The sequence below is a fragment of the Quercus lobata genome, chromosome 12 (genome assembly GCF_001633185.2).
Source record: "Quercus lobata isolate SW786 chromosome 12, ValleyOak3.0 Primary Assembly, whole genome shotgun sequence".
In the NCBI taxonomy this organism is placed as follows: domain Eukaryota; kingdom Viridiplantae; phylum Streptophyta; class Magnoliopsida; order Fagales; family Fagaceae; genus Quercus; species Quercus lobata.
The window spans coordinates 34,412,715-34,426,419 of record NC_044915.1 but is presented as its reverse complement, the minus strand read 5'-3'; positions in this window follow the sequence as shown (position 1 = coordinate 34,426,419).

Here is a 13,705-nt window from a genome sequence, read left to right as displayed (position 1 = left end):
ATTAAATCAAATGTGGGTTCCATTTGCTTAATTTGATTTATTGTATTGTTTCTACCTTCTAAGCTTATAGTAATAGGAGAATTAGACTCATGATTCTATATGTTGTCGTATGGCCATGACATTTCATATCAAGTTTCATTTTACTTACTACCTTTTTTTTTTTTTTTTTTTTTTCTATGTGTGTATATATATATATAAATTCTTCCCCAAGTAGACACTTTTCTCAAATTATTAATTAGGACATATTTTACTACTTGTTTAATTTGAAATTATAAGGTCTTCCTAGCCAAACAAATTTAAAACACTTGAATAAACAGAGGATTAATAGCTAAATCAGTGGCAAACCACCTTCAGCATTTGCTAATTACTATATAGTAAATATACAAAACTCATGGGAAAGGGGAAAAAAAAAAAAACAAATAAGAAGAGAAGAGCGTCTCAATCTAGTGCAAAGCTTTAGTGCCTAAAGCTTAAAAAAATTTAAATTCAACTACATTCTATTTTTCTATTTTCAGATCCCAATATATATATTAAAAATAATAAAAATAAAATAAGAACCCACCATCTCTGGAAGAACTTATAAAGGCCAACAGAACCTTAAAACTCAACTGATATTACTAACTCTTATGAGAAAGCTATAATTAATATGCCTAAGTTCCTTTATGCCTAACAACATAAATAACATCCTAGTTAATTTTTCTTTTTAACCTTAAATGAAAGATCATGTATAAGAAAGTTCTAATCTATAAAAATTCTTTAAAAAAAAAAAAAAAAAAAAAAAACCTCTATGCACACCCTAAACCTTTTCTTTATTATGTGCGCAAGTATGAACTCTCTCAGATTCAAACTGAATTAATTACCAAAATATTCTTAATGATTCTAAAGGTTTCTGATCTTGATAGGGTTGTGATTATTTTTTTTTGCTATAAAAAATACGTTAAATAATAAGTGCAAGTATGAACTCTCCTAGATTCAAACTGAATTACCAAAAATATAATAGGGTTGTTATCATTTAATTTTTTGCTATAAAAAATAAATTAAAAAGTACACAAGCACGAACTCTCCCAGATTCAAACTAAATTACCAAAATATTCTTAATGATTCTAAAGGTTTCTGCTCTTAATAGTGTTACTATCATTGTTTTGCTATAAAAAAAAATACATAATAGGTTAAACTATCTTGGTCCACTTTAAATTTAATTGGTCTATCAAACTAATATAAATGCCAGGCTACATGTGTAAAGCACAAGCAAGCTCTATTACTGGTATAAATGACCACTGTTAGAATTGGTTGCTGTCGGGGTGGTCGCTACTCACTAGTCCCAATCAGAAATTTTAAACATAGATCAAGTAGTGTTCTATCTTAAACTGTATGCATAATAGAGTAAAAGTAAGTAACATGGATATACTTGCTGCCTTTCAAAGCTTTTAGTCCAAATAAGATGCAGGGAAAAAGTAAAAAACAATGGAAAAACTTTTCATCTAAAGCTGAGCAATATTCAAAATCAAATGCAATAAGCATGTCATAATAAAGAGCAATAATAATAGAGAAAATATCATAAGTTCAATTCCTTTCTATTAAAAAATACAGGGTTCAATTAACGGGTATTCTTAAGACATTTGTTAATAAACCATTTTAATTAGATTTTTTTTTTTTTAAATCATTTTAGCAAAGTTTTGATACCACTTTTTTGAGAAAATATATTTATAATCATACCTATAGTAAGTTTGAGTATGCTCATGACATTCTTGTGGATTGTTGGTGCAAGATTGAGTTTAGATGATTCAGTTTACATAATTGTTATTTAGCTCAAATAATTTAATCCAATATCTAATTATTTTGTATATAAAAAATATTATATAAAATTAAATTGAGTCTCATACTCATGAGTTAGTTCTCAAACACATTATTATATTTGAGCTTAAAATAAATGAAGTAAAAACAAATCTTTTCCTAAATCAGGTCTAAATTGTTAAAAAAATAGCTTGATTTATTTATAGACTTATTTGGTATTATGTATCTTTTATATTTCACACACACTCAATTTTTTAAAAGGTATGAACTCCTACAAGCAATCCATGGCTTTATTCTATATTTTGATGAAGGGATACAAGAGGAGAGGTGGCTAGAAGGCTAGAAGCTCTCCTCTCTCCATCTCTCTCTCTGTTCCAAACATACCCTTAGTTATCTAATGTGATTTTTATCGCGTTACATGTATATTCTTACTTAGTTACATTTCTTGTAATATTTATTTTAATTAAATCATGTTGTCTTTTAATTTCATGAAAGAAAAAAATCATCCTTGGGTAATTAGAAAGTTATATCTTTTGTTCTCTCGTTCAGTAGAAAGAGTAACTCGTGTCATTATTTTTTTGAATTTTAAGAATGTATTTTCATTCTTCATTTTTTTTTTCTTTTTTTATATATTAATTGAATGAAAGGAATTTCAGTTCCCTACAGCCATTAGGAAATTCCAGTCCTTCCTTTTACCATAAAAAAATTATAATTAAAATAATTAAAAAAAAAGAGTCACCCTTTCTCCTTCTTCTTCTTCTTTATTTTTTTTTAATTTTTTTTTTTAAGGGTGAGTCTTTTAATGAATAAAGACTCACCATAGGTCTCTTTCTTCCTGCAGTAGCTTTTAATGAGTAAAGACAGAATTATGTGATGTTGTCAACTATTGGACAAAATAAAATTAAGTTGGGAAACTAGAGAGGATGAAACAGGCTTCCATTCTCTTCATAAAAAATAAATAAAAGAGGAGGTTGACTCTTGACTCTTTTGTTCAGTTAAGGGGCATGCTTGCTTGAATTGCATTTTATCAAACACACAACTGGTGGCATGAATTGATATATGATTGGCAGCATGGCATGGCATGAATCATGATTGTTGGTATCGAATACGGATCGTAATTATTATTATTTTTTACGTAACTATTTTACAATATTGTATAACTATAGTAAGGTCGTATTCTCATTTATGGATAATAGTAAATTCTATTAATTAAATTTATAGGTTTTTTTTTTAATTGATTTTCAACTTATGGTGTTTTCTTCGAATAATTGTGTTCTTTATCATCAGACCAAAATATCAATCGGTTTTTTATGTAGGCAATAATAACTTTAGATCTATTATTCAACTATCAAAGATTTTATTAGTTGGGCTAATTGAAACTCACAATTAAATTAATAGTTGAGTCAACCATTTATGAGAGAGTTAAGATTTTTTTTTTTTTTTAGATGGAGTTCGAATCTAGATCTTTTATTCAAAAAAAAAAAAAAAAATACTAGTTAATTAAGCTAACTAAAACTCACTCATTTAGTATAGTGTAATGAAAATGTATAATGTCCTATTTATAAAAATACATCAACCTTTCCATGAAAGGTCTTAACTTGTGACTTGTGCCTCTCCTCTATATAAGTTAGAACTTTTATCAAAGGTTATAACCTTTTTTTTTTTTTTTTTTCAAGAATAACAAATATTCACGAAGAGTCAACTCTATGAAGAATTGTATCTTTCATAAGGGGTTCAACGCATTACAAAAAACACAACCGTATTGTGAAACATATAAATCTCTCAATAGTGAAAAAATATACACGAGAGTGTGCATCATGATCATCCCTTACACTGACAATGATCAACCTCATTCAAGTATCACCTTGGTCTCAGGTTTTGTTTAACCAGTTCAAAATTCATGATAGAAAAAGAATAAGATGGTTGAATTTCTTGTAACCCATAACCACTAAATTAAATAATTTGGATAAGTAATAAATTATTAATTATTTAATGAAACAACCACGAGCTACTTCGATCTCTGCATCACTTTTTTCACAGTAGGAAGAAACGCCACGAATTTTTATTTTTATTTTTTTTAATGATTAGAAATACTTATATAATATATATGTTGCAACCTTAGTAAAATTTAAATCAACTCCCTTTGCTTACCAACTTGCCCAACTAAACACCAACACATTCAACCACGAGTAGGAATTTACAAGACCAAATAACAACAAATCTGGTGGCATGATCAACTTCATTCAAGCATCACCTGGGTCAGGTTCTGCCTAAACTATTCAAATTCATGATAGAATAAGAACAGCCCGGCTAAAATTTCTTATTACCCGTTAACTTAAATTAATTAGGGTTGGGATTGTTGCACACATGTCCGCACAAGTACACGTTGATGTGCAACAAGTATTTGCCATTAAATTATTGGGAGAACTAATCATTTGTTATTAATGATTTAATTAAAACAACCAGTCAACCACGATGGGGCTGCATCATTACAACACTTATTTTTTTATGACAAGAATGAAATTGGGAACTCCTCCACCACTTTCAAGCATCACTTTTCTAACATGTGAAATTATTCACATAAATGAAATGGTACCATTTTCAAGTTCTGAGTAGGAATCTAAATCATTTGTCTTATTTTTTGTATTTCACTTTATGTCATGTGTTTGATTTTTTTCCCCCATTTTAAACTTTGAGTACTTTATAAGGAAAGTAAAAAAGAATCTATGACAAATTATGACTAGTGAAATATAAATTGAAACACAAAAAATTGAATAAAGGATTTGTATTTATTAGACTTGGTATAAGAATAAGATAAGGCTAATATGGAAGCTGTTTTGTAATCACTAAATACTAAATTGATATAATTAAACTTTGACTTAGTTTGGTTTCACCAAAAATAAAAACACTTTAACTCAATTCTACTACCAAAATTGTATTAAGAAAATCTAGAAACATAATAAAGTCAATATTTTCACAACATTGTTTTAAGTTGTGGTGGGCCTGCCCATGCACTAAGTGCTTTGGGGGATGAGGGTTCAAGTTGTGAGGTTAGCAACATATTATAATTATCTTTAAAAAAAAAGTTGTGATGCGCCTAAATTTAATGCTATTTTATTTTGTTTTGACTTTGTTGAGATCCAAAATATCATAAGCATTGTGTCAAGACCCAAAACTTTACAAAATTGAAATTTAGAACCCATTTGGGCCTTTAAAGAAAGGACAAGGCCTAAATTCGCCAATCAAGGCCCACTTAAAGGAGGGGTCCAAACCCATGAAAGAGCAAGCTTTGAGTCTTAGAAAATAAAGGAAAAGGAAAAAGAAAGCTCAGCCCAACCATTGTGAGGGAAATTTGCTGGGGAGCCCAGAAAGGGACTGGACCAAGATTCCTTGGGACTCCCAGAAGCCTGGGATCCCCAAGATATGTAGAAAGAAACTAGCTAGGATTGGGACAGCTCAAGGGATCATGCTCATGAACACAAAGAACGAAAATGGATATGTCCCATTAGCCACCCATGGTTCAGAAAAAGGTTAATGACTTAGGAATCAACACTTCATGAAAAGAAGCCTGGTACCTAGGGGAACACAGGAAGGTGGACCATGAAGGAAGGTGGCTAGGGATCTTTCAGCCTGACAGAGAGGAATTTGCCTATTTAGAAAAAATGACAAAAGGTGAAGCTGCTAAAAGGTGGGTCTGAAAAGTAGTTTCTAGAAGCCTTGAAAAAAGAAGATTGAAAGCCAGCCCTTAGGACCTCCCAAAAGAGGAAGGTCAGCTGGGGACTTTTTTGGGGGGGGGGGGACCTCAAAAGGGGAAAATAATGAGAAAATAAGGAAGAGACCAGCCACCAATGTTGCTAACACAACATTGATTTTGGTACCCAGGGCAGCAAATGGAGGGAATCAATGGTACACCAAAAACTCTTGGAAGGCATTATAAAAGGGGATGGAGCCAACAGCAAAAACCATTCAGCAATAAGGAAACAGAGCAAAAAGATCATTTAAAAAACTTCTTAAAATTTCAAAAAGAGAGAGAAGAGGGAAAACACTGTAAGAGATCCTAAGACGGGCACTAGGAGATACACTTGGATTCAAAGGGATGCAAACCTCACAAGTCTTAGAAGCCTACAAAGTGCTGTCTAAGTCTGTGACTTTTGAACTTATTTGAACCTTGTGACATGTCCCAGTGAAGAAAGGACCCAATGTACTAAAAAAAAAACTCAAAATAATGAAATATATTATTTGTCATTCAGATGATCCCTGACGTCCTTAATTGCTTTTTTTTTCTTTATTTCTTTACTGTTCCTTAGCCGTTTGTGTTGCAATATATAAATATATATATATTTGTATGTATGAGTATGTATGTGTTGTAGGATCCATGTTTTGTGTACAACTTGGTTCGTAATCAGCCCAACACAGTTGCTGTGAACCAAGCCCAGTCCACTAAATCACAAATACAAAAATCTTTGGGGGCCCAGGTTCCTTGATTCCACTTGAGCTTGGGTACTATCCCAAAAAAGAACCCACAGACTTATGGCGGGCTAACGCTTTAACTTTTTTTGAAATATGGTGAGATTTTGTTGCATTTGTAGAAGAAATTAATTGTATTTTGACCACAAAAATTTGAAGGCATGTCCATTAACCGCTACCTAGCTATTAGCCTCTATACCCCTAACAGGACAAGAAAAGATTAAATTGTGGTAGACCCATGTTTGAGGTTGTTGGCAAATTGGGTGAAGTGAATTACTGTGACCCTAACTTTATTGTAAGTACTCCTCATGCTTAACCAAAACATATGGTCTTTTGGTGTAATGAACTTAATCAAACCAATTTGGAAATGGCCTCATTTGGTTTTTCACTTGTCATGGTAATGGAATTTAATTTTCTAGCCATTTAAAGAAGGTTAAGATTATTATTATTATTTTTAAACTAGTATTATGACCGTGCGATGCATGACTTTACTCAAAATTATAAGTAAATATATCAAAATTATATTAATAATTGCTAACTAATACTTTAATAGAGTTTATTAAATATATTAAAACGTGTATATATTACCCATTTTAAAATAAGTATGACTTTGTCAAGTGAATCATTTTTATTTATTTATTTTTTATACAAGATAGAAATTCTACTTTAGCATAATCTAAGTGTATACGTGTGTAAAGCTCATTTCTAGAGACTTGAACCCCCAACCCTTACCCCCCACACCTCACAAGCACTTATACTTGTAGAGTGACCATCACGTCAAGGGTGCGCGGTGGTGTCACGTAAATCATTAATGTACAAGCATGATGTTCTTGTGATCTTATCAAAACGGACTTAACTCTAATAATGTGGGACAGACACTCTTTAATCTTTATTTGAAATACATCCATCTTGCACTTCATGATTCTAATTAGATTTTACAAATCCAAGGTATATTAAGTACCATGTCATAAATGTTTTAAATGATGACATTGTTTACATTGTTAAATTCAAGAAACAAAATCTTAAGTGTGAAATGAACTGTATAGAAGATTATATATTCTCATGATCAAAACGTCAAAACACTTTGTAAAGTAGGACCCTCTCAATTTGAGCTTCAAGTAAAGAGGATCCCAATCCTTAAAAAAAACGTGTTGACATTCATTATGGATTCCTACCTGGGTATATTATTATGATTTATGGGGGGTCTATAAAGTTATGTACTATCTGCACACTGATCTACCTACATAACTTGACTATTGGTGTGTACATTATGCAAGAGTTACTAATATATAAACCGGAAACTTCATTAATCCCATTGAAGTAGTATGCTTAATTATTGTCATGATAAAAAAATGTATTAGTTGAGAAACCGGAATGACTTGTGAGAGACAAGGAATATAGGCAAGAAAGGCCAGCTTGATTTTTCATCAAAGTGCACCACTAGTCCATGAATTGGAGGAGGCAATCATTGGATAGAAGAAATGACAAAATTTGTACAAACCATGAATGATGAAACCATTAACAAGTAGTAAAATATAAAATACCAGCAACTGATCAATCAATAAACCATTTATCAAACTCTTACTAATGACTTTAAAAAAAAAAAAAAAAATTAATTGATAGGAAGAAAATAAAACTTGATCTCTTTTTTATTTTATTTTATATTTTATTAATATTTTTTAAGGAGAGTTTCAACTTATAGTGTCAGCTTCTGATGATAGTTCTTTATCATCAGATCAAGATATCAATTGGTTTTTGTTGTAGGCAGAGAATTAAATCCCAGATTTCTTATTCAATTATCAAAGATTTTACCAGTTGAGCTAACTTAAACCTACTAAAAAAAAAAAACTTGATCTTACATTTCATCATTAACGTGTAATAGGGTTTGTGGGCTTTAGGCCCACTTTACTTGTCTTACTTATACTACACACATCTACCTCCAATATAAACTATAAAGACACTCTTGTATATATTACTACTTAAGAGAGAAATACAACACAATTATTCAATATTTCTAACATGGTATCAGCAGTCTTGTCTTCTTTAGTGTCTTCCTCGGCAGCTACAGTCACAACATTAAATCCCAAAAGCCCTATTATACATTAACATCGTCAAACTAGGATTCCCCATTGGACCTAAGTATTAATCATATACAATATCTAGACACTCCCTCAACGTCATTATAACCTTGATTAAGCCTCGCATCAACCCAGTTGATGATACTTGTACTTAGTCATGACAAAAATCCAAAAAGCACTTGTATGTAAATCACTGGAGGGTATTAGGTCTACTCTTTACAATTTGAAAAATACTTAAAAAAGACTTCATTTCAACATGCTATACCCGATTGAAGGAAGGAACCACCTCTGATCTTGAGGCATTTGGCATAGGCATAATAAGCAGGACTCACTACCAATGAAAACATTACTTGTTGGGCTTTTGTGGAGCCTAATTGTGTGTTGATCCGAATTATGACCCGGCCCGAAATAATATTGTTACAGTTTTTAATGGGAGATTTTCTGAGGCTTAGTCCATAGAGCGAAGGCTTGAGCCGAGAGGCCCAAGTTGTAGAGAAAACTATTTTTGGGTTTTATGTTGCCTTGGAGATTAGGGTTTGATGTTATTTTTTAGAAAGAAAACTGTACTGCGGCACTCAGTATTTTTCCTTGAGAATAGTGAAATCCCTGTAACTCCGTGGACGTAGGCAAATTGCTGAACCACGTAAATACTGTCTTGTGTGTGATTATTTTTCTTTGGTGTATATTTTTCTCTATTTTTTGCATCTCACAGATCTAAGATTTTTGTACATATTCCTATCAATTGGTATTAGAGCCTAGGGTTAGGTTTGAGCTTGAGTAATGACAGAGGAAACAGGAAAAACGTTTGGAATAGAAAAATTCGATGGCACAGACTTTGGATTCTGGAGGATGCAAATCGAGGACTACCTCTATGGGAAGAAGTTGCACTTGCCATTTTTAGGGGAGAAACCTGCAACTATGAAAGATGATGAATGGACTCTTCTTGATAGATAGGTACTAGGAGTTATCAGATTAACTCTGTCAAGGTCTGTTGCACACAATGTCGTGAAGGAGAAGACCACAGCAAATCTGATGAAGGCTTTGTCTAGTACGTATGAAAAGCCGTTAGCAAACAACAAGGTGTACCTGATAAAGAAACTATTCAATTTGAAGATGGCAGAGAATGCATCAGTAGCACAACATCTGAATGAATTTAACACCATCACAAATCAACCGTCCTCTGTAGAAATTGATTTTGATGATGAGATTCATGCACTGATCATTTTGGCTTCGTTGCCAAATAGTTAGGAGGCTGTGAGAATGACAGTGAGCAATTCTATTGGAAAAGAGAAGCTGAAGTACAATCAGTTATCAGATTTACTCTGTCAAGGTCTGTTGCACACAATGTCGTGAAGGAGAAGACCACAGCAGATCTGATGAAGGCTTTGTTTAGTATGTATGAAAAGTCGTCAACAAACAACAAGGTGCATCTGATGAAGAAATTATTCAATTTGAAGATGACAGAGAATGCATTAGTAGCACAACATCTGAATGAATTTAACACCATCACAAATCAACTGTCCTTTGTAGAAATTGATTTTGATGATGAGATTTGTGCACTGATCGTTTTGGCTTCATTGCCAAATAGTTGGGAGGTTATAAGAATGACAGTGAGCAATTCTACTGGAAAAGAGAAGTTGAAGTACAATGACATACGAGATCTAGTTCTGGCTGAGGAGATTCGCAGAAAAGATGCAGGTGAAACCTCAGGGGTTCTGTCCTAAACCTTGAGACAAGTGGTAGAGGTAATGACAGAAATTCAAATCGAGACAGATCAAAATCCAAGAATTCTAATTGGAACAAAAGTAAATCTAGATCTGGCCAGCATGTACAATATTGGAACTGTGGCAAAGTTGGCTACTTTAAGAGGCACTGCAAAAGCCCTAAGAAGAAGAATGATGAAAATTCTGCTAATGCTATAACAGATGAGTTACAGGATGCACTGTTTCTTGTTGTAGATAGTCCACTTGATGACATACCATTCCCACCAAGAAATCATACAGAACTATGTTGAAAGTCATTTTTGGTAAGGTGTATTTGGTTGATGGGGAAGCCTTAGATGTTGTGGGTATGGGAGACATTCGGATTATATTGCCCAATGGGTCTATCTGGTTACTGCAGAAAGTTCAACATATTCCTGACCTGAGGAGAAATCTGATTTTTGTAAGACAATTTGATGATGAAGGGCATGCAATACTATTTGTTGGTGGTACATGGAAGGTTACAAAAGGAATCATGGTATTGGCTCGTGGAAAGAAAACTAGCACTCTGTATATGACCTCAAGTCCAAGAGACACAATTGCAGTTGTTGAAGCAAGTACTGATACAAGTCTATGGCACCGCAGACTTGGTCACATGAGTGAGAAAGGGATGAAGTTGCTATTGTCCAAAGGGAAACTTCCAGAATTGAAGTCTATTAATCTTGACATGTGTGAAAGTTGCATCTTAGGAAAGCAGAAAATGGTGAGCTTCTTGAAAACTGGAAGCACACCGAAGGCTGGAAAATTAGAGTTAGTACACACTGATTTGTGGGGGCCTTCTCCAGTTGCATCCCTTGGAGGTTCAAGGTACTACATCACTTTCATTGATGACTCAAGTAGAAAAGTATGAGTTTATTTTCTGAAAAATAAATCCGATGTATTTGAGACTTTTAAGAAGTGGAAGGCCATGGTTGAGACATAAATAGATTTGAAAGTAAAATGTCTTAGGTCAGACAATGGAGGAGAGTACATAGATGAAGGGTGTTGAGGCACAAATTTTCGGGCCTTGATTTTGTTAGCCCACTCACAAAATACCCACATGAGCCTACACATTATTCTAAACCCACATAAATATTCCCATATATGTATATTACCCAAATATTCTCCATGTTATTGGGCCTTCACAAATACTTTGTACACAAGCCCATAAATTGCCATGGGCCCTCTCACAAATATTACCTATTATATCCCACATATCATCCAAACTTGAATTCTCCACAAAATATGCTCATCATATCACTACCAAAATTGGGCCGCAAATTACACTATTCCCACACAAAGCCCAACATCATTTGGCTTGTGGGCAAAACTTAAAGAAAGCCCAAATTCCAAAGTCCCACTACGACGTGGCTAATTCCAAAGTCCCATTACGATGTGGCTAATTCCAAAGTCCCACTATGATGTGGCTAATTCCAAAAGTCCCACTACGATGTGGCTAATTCCAAAAATCCCACTACGATGTGGCTAATTCCAAAGTCCCACTACGACGTGGCTAATTCGATGTCCCACTGCGACGTGGCAAATTCAAAGCCAGCTACGATGCGGCACTATTTACAAAGCCCGCTACGATGCGATACATATTTACAAAAACCACTATGATGCGACACTATTTACAAAGCTCGTTGCTACACGACAATACTTTACAAAATCTCAAAATCATTTTTACAAAGACCAAATTCTTATTTGGCATCTATTTTCACGAAGCCCAAATTCTTATTTGGCATCTATTTTCACAAAGCCCAAATTCCTATTTGGCACTATTTTACAAAGCCCAAATACTAATTTGGCACTATTTTATAAAGCCCAAATATTATTTTGGCAATTCTTTCATAAAGCCCAAATACTAATTTGGCAATTATCTTTACACTATTTTTATAAAAGCCCAAATGCTAATTTGGCATCCATTTTACAAAACCTAAAACCATTCTAGCAATTATCTTACAAAGTCCAAAATGACATTTTGGCAAAAATAATTACTTTATACTCAAAACCCAAATGTTAAGTTGGCACTTATTTTTGCAAAGACCAAATAATCTTTTGGCAACTATTTCATGAAGCCCAAATGCTATTTTGGCACATATTTACTAAATTCAAATATTATTTTAACATTTGTTAAATCCCCAACTCATGGGAAATACAAATTACTCATTTCTCAAAAGAATATCTCTTTCACAAAATTTTATGGGAACTATGTCTATTATTTCCATAATCAAACTATAAAGCCTATGAATATCACCCATGGCAAAACTACTCTTTTTGTAAGGTTAACAAAGCCCAAGAAGGCTTATCAACAAAGCCCAGCTGGGTTAGACCAGCCCATAAACAAATCTCAGCAATTGAAGAACACGTGAACTGGTCAGCCAAATTTCAGCAATAAATAAATAGCTAGAGCCCCTTCCCATCAGGTCCCAACATGTCTAATCAGTCAGAAAATAGACATGTGTCCACCAGGGGATGAATCCTTCCTCCACAAGCTGAAATCCCATCATCTCTCAAGTGATATAAAGTTGAAACTGATGTGACAAAAAGCTGGGAAAGCTTCAGCCAGTTGTTACTTCTTTCTCCTTCAGCTCATTCAGTCAAGAAAACAAAGCTGCCATGACCAGACCAGTGAAGCTCCTGAAACGACACAAAATTAGCTCATTTTCATATTAAAAATATGTATTTTCTGGTTCATGAACCAAGCACATGAACCCCAAATGGGGAAACTTAGGAAAATGTGGTTTGGAGGGCACCAAAGGGGATTCCAGCAGAGTTCTCAATAAGGGCTCCAAGGTTGACACCTGGCTTGGGGTGGTCTAATTTGCCCTAGGAAACTCTGATTCTAGTTGCAGCATATCCAAGATCATTAGCCTAAAGCATGCTCTAATCCATCAACCAAGGCTAATCAGCATTCAATGCTAAAGCCAGAAATCCAGCTGTGATTACCCAAAATAGCAGAAAACTTCTAAAGTTAAGCTTGCTACTTTTAGCTAAAAATCTTAAGAACGATTCTCTAAGGATTTTCTGGAGATTGAGGAAGATTTAGCAAAGCTTATTTGCTAATCACCCCCTGAAAACCTTAATACAAATGGAGCTCTCCATTAATACTTCAACGACCAACAACACACTAAGACTTACACCAGAAAAGTTTTTACCTTAACCTCTCTGTTTAAGCTTTCTCTAAGCTTTGAAAAAGCCTTTGAGTTTTTAGTTTCAAGCATAGAAACTAAGTCTCCCAGCTCCTAACTCACAAATACTTTCTCATAGCTCTACTCATAAACACTTACTTGCCCCAGCAGAATATTCTAGCAGTACTACTATACACTCTCACTCATTACTCATACTACTCACAAATGACTCTCTCTACTCACTACATATATTATATTCATGAGCATGCCATGGCACCATAATGATTTTGCTGCGCTAGCTAGGATCTCTCTCTCTCCCTTTATCTCACACTAAGTCTTCTCCATTATTTCTTATTATGGAACCTATAATATTTATCTACTCATTTACTATCAATGGTTATGATGTGACTGTCACTATAAAGTTTTTCCCTCATATTGTTGTATTAGAAGATTCCTCTCCAGAGCTAACGGATGATAAGTCTGAAAACATAGATGT